The following is a 4,677-nucleotide window of genomic DNA, read 5'->3' on the forward strand; positions in this document are numbered from 1 at the left end:
GCTTGTGGAAGGAAATTATGACATTTGAACATCGAGGAGCATTGGCTCAAGTTATATTACAATTGTGAAAGTATATGAAATGATTGAACCCTTTGGAGCATTGGCTCAAGTGGTAAAGTGAGTTATGAAATAAAAAGTAAAGGAAAGAGAAAGAGTTATTAAATTGTTCCCTTGCCGGGATATTGTTACTTTGTTGGTTATTTCCCTTGCCGGGATGTTGAGATTATTGATGTTGTACCCTTGCCGGATTTTAATTGTTTAAATTGTGTTCCCTTGCCGGGATTTCTATTATTATTCTGTTTATTCCTTGCCCCTTGTTTGTTTATTGTGAGGAAAGAGTGTAAAGCACGAAGGGTGATGCCGTGCATTGTTTGTTTATTGTGAGGAAAGACAGTAAAAGCACGAAGGGTGATGTCGTGCCGCACGATGTACCATTCCGTGCCGATTCTATTGAATATATGTGAGGAAAGAGAGTAAAAGCACGAAGGGTGATGCCGTGCACCTTTTATTATATCATTGCTTGGTGAGGATGAGAGTAAAAGCACGAAGGGTGATGCCGTGCACTTATTGTTGTTTGTTATGATTTCTTATTGTTATCAGTTCAAGTGCATTAATTGTCTTATTCCACTATTACTGTGATTCTTTATGTTGACATTTCCCTTTATTGTGTTACTTGTTATTATTGAATCAAGGTATCCTTGCGCAATGTTATGCCTTGAATTTATGCCATAATTGCTACATGTTTATGTGACTTGATTGCTACTTGACATTGAACATATTAAATACTAAATTGCCTAATTGCTCCTTAAAGTCCATAATTAATTGCTACTTGTCATTATTTGTTTTCCTCAGTGAATCATAATTTTTGTGTACTTGTTGTCTTATGAATTCATATTAATTATTGCGTTTGATAGAGTAAATTTCTTTTGGAAGAACTGTTGATTTAATGAAATGGGAGCGGGTGGTACGCCTACCACGAGACTTAATGAAATGGGAGCGGGTGGTACGCCTACCACGAGATTTAATAAAATGGGAGCGGGTGGTACGCCTACCACGAGATTTAATGAAATGGGAGCGGGTGGTACGCCTACCACAAGATATAACGAAATGGGAGCGGAAGGTACGCCTACCACAAGATATGAGAAATGGGATCGGGTTGCACGCCTGCAACGAGTTGTGAACCGAGAGTGAAATCTGCCTTTGTCTTCCTTATCCTTGTTAGAAGTTGAATTTTGGTTTCCTGATAATTCTCTTGAGATTCTGCTTTATCTGTTATCTCCCGAAGCGTGTTTCCCCCTCCCATCTTTATTTGTTTATTTCTGCTTTACTTTCCGCTGTATATTATACAACTACGCAGGTTTATTTGGTGGTCTGGTCCTAGCATCGTCACTACTTCCCCGGGGTTAGGCCAGGCACTTACCAGCACATGGGATCGGTTGTGCTGATACTACACTCTGCACTCTTTTGTGCAGAACCTAGTGTTGTAGATTTCGGACCGCAGTGAGATTGCTGGATCTTATTCTTCAGGCAACCCGAGGTAGCCCTGCAGGCGTTTGCAGGGCCTGGCGTCTCCTTTCACCTACATTCCTGTTTCTTTCATGTATTTCTGGAGACAGTGTTAAGTTTACTTCTTTCAGACCTTTATGTGTAGTATTCTTAGACCGTCTGTGAAACTGTGACACCAGTTCTGGGTAGTCGAAATTCAAATGATTGTATTAGAAATTCATGTTCAGATATAAAAAAAATTGTTGTCTTCCGCTTAATTATTCAAAGTTCTGCTGTTTTCATGTTATTGACTTATATTTGTTAAAAAGAAGCAATGTGATAATGAAGTAAGTAGCTAAGGATTGGCTTGCCTAGCTCTCATTAGTAGGCGCCATCACGACTCCCGAGGGTGGGAAATCCGAGTATCAGAGCTCTAGGTTACATGGGTCTCACAATTCACAAACAAGCTTAGTAGAGTCTGAGGGATCGGTACGGAGACGTCTATATTAATCCCTCAGAGGCTACAGAGTTAGGAAAAAGTTTCACTTCTATTCTTTCCTGTCGTGCGATTTTGTTCTCTCAGTGCTAAATTGAAACCTCTACTCTTGTCCTTTCGCGAATGGCGAGGTCATGTACCGCTTCTTCAGCCGAGCAGCGGCACGGACCGGTGATAGATCAGTTAGGTCTTCGGAGGCTTTGTTGAGGTAAAGGTATTAGAGGTGGAAGTAGAGATGCGAGAGGTGGAGGTAAAGGTATTAGAGGTGGAGGTGCAGGTACTGTTCTGGATTGTGGTAGAGAAGCTTCGGTTTTATTTTGCGCCGTATCTGGTCATGCCTAGTGATTCATTGAGTGTTCCTGTTTATGTGTCTACACCGGTGGGTGATTCTATTATGGTCGATCGAGCCCATCGTTCTTGTATTGTGGTGATTGGAGGTCTTGAGACTCGAGTAGATTTGTTGCTTTTAGACATGGTTGACTTCAATATTATATTGAGGATGGACTGGTTATCACCTTACCACGCTATCTGGGACTGTCATGCCAAGACTGTGACCTTAGTTTTACCGGGTTTGCCTTGTTTAGAGTGGAGAGGGACTCCTGGTTATTCTATCCGCAGCGTTATTGTAACGACCCGACCGGTCGTTTTGAGCTTTTGCACCTTGATCGCCAATTCTCGGGCATGACTTGCCCCGTGTTATGTATTATGACGGATGTGGATCGTTGGTTTCGGTTTTAGGAAAAACAGAATGAATTTGAAAGAACAGTCTCAGTTGGAAGCTTTGAATTTGAAAGGTTTGACCAAGAGTTGACTTATTTGTATATGAGCTCGGATTAGAGTTTTTATGATTTGGTTAGCTTCGTTAGGTGAATTGTGACTTAGGAGCATGATCGGAATTGGTTTTAGAGGTCCGGTGTAGAATTAGGCTTGAATTGGCGAAGTTAGTATTTTGGCAATTTCCGGTTGATAGGTGAGATTTTGATCCGAGGGTCAGAATGGAATTCCGAGAGTTTTTGTATCTTCGTAATGTGATTTGGGATGTGTGTGCAAAATTTCAGGTCATTCGGAGGTGTTTTGGTTGGGTTTTTGATCAAATGCGTGTTTCGTAAGTTTTAGAAGAACTTAGGCTTGAATTCGATGTGAATTGATGGTTTTGGTGTTGTTTGAGGTGTTTTGGTGAGTGGGGCAAGTTTGAATGATGTTTTAGGATGGGTTGGCACTTTTGGTTGTGGTCCCGGGGCCTCGGGGTGATTTCGGATAGCCATCGGGATGGATTTTGGAGTTGTGAAATTTGTTGGTTTGCTGATATCTAGTATTTCCGCATCTGCGGAAAAGGGGCTGTGTTGGTGAAGGGTGTTCCGCAGAAGCGATAGGTTGTGCGCAGATGCGGTCACCGCAGGAGCGGGATTGGACCGCAGAAGCGGTCCTGGTCGTATTAGTAAGTTTCGCAGAAGCGGATGGAAAACCGCATAAGCGGTAGTCGCATATGCGGAAAGGTAACCGCAGATGCGAAAAAGACTATTCATAGAAGGGTTTTAAAACTCATTTAGTTCCGCGAGCTTAAGTTCATTTCCTCCATTTTTGATCGACATTGAGAGCTTTTGGGCAGAAATTGAAGGGGATTTCGACTAGGTGTGATTGGAGGTGAGTTCCTTGACCTTAATACATGATTTAATGGTAGAATTAACATAGAAATTTGTGGAAATTCATCAAAAGAGGGTAAAGCTAGGGCTTGGAAATTTGGTATTTCAAAGTGGGATTTGATGGGTCATTTGGGCTCGGATTTGGGAGTTTTTGGTATGCATAAACTCGTGGCGAGATGAGGAATCCGATGATGTTAATTTTCTGACTTTTTGAGAAGTGGGCTCGGGGCTCGGGTTATGCAAATTTCGTGACTTTCGTTATTTTTCGATTCTTTTCGATTGGGTTATGTTCCCTTATCCTATTGTGATGTATTCGCTCTGATTTTGGATAGATTCGACTCGCGTGGAGGCCGATTTGAGGGGCAAAGGCGTCACGAGCTAGAGATTTCACCGGTTCGAGGTGAGTAATGATTGTAAATGATACCCTGAGGCTTTCAAACCCCGGATTTGCACACCATAGTGCTATATTGAGGTGACTTACACGCCGGATAGCGAGCGTGGGGTAGAGCACCGTTGGAGATTGTGACTTGGTCCATCCCGATTGATGATTTTACCGCGTATTTGACTGAAACTTATTTGTTATTATCATGATTTGGGCTGATTGCCATATTTGGGCTTCGTGCCAATTATTTGAACCCTTCGGGGATTTTTATCACTGTTTTCCTCACTATTTGATGCACTACTTGAACTCAGTCCTGTTGATTATACTGTTTTACAAAACTCAGCCGCTTTAATTGAACTTTGAGACTTAAATGATATTTCCACTGTTGTTTGGGCTGAGCACTACTATTTTATTGATGCCCGAGGGGCTTATGATGTTTCTGGACTGAGTGAGGCTTTCAGGCCTTGAGTGTGATGTGAGGAGGCTTTCAGGCCTCGAGTGTATTGTGAGGAGGCTTTTAGGCCTCGAGTGTATTGTGAGGAGGCTTTCAGGCCTCGAGTGATATGTGAGGAGGCTTTCAGGCCTTGAGTGTGATGTGAGAAGGCTTTCAGGCCTTATGTTATATGCCACGAGGTGGCTTGATATTGCGCTTGGGCCGTAAGGGGCCCCTC

The sequence above is a fragment of the Nicotiana attenuata genome, unplaced genomic scaffold (assembly GCF_001879085.1).
Source record: "Nicotiana attenuata strain UT unplaced genomic scaffold, NIATTr2, whole genome shotgun sequence".
Lineage (NCBI taxonomy): Eukaryota > Viridiplantae > Streptophyta > Magnoliopsida > Solanales > Solanaceae > Nicotiana > Nicotiana attenuata.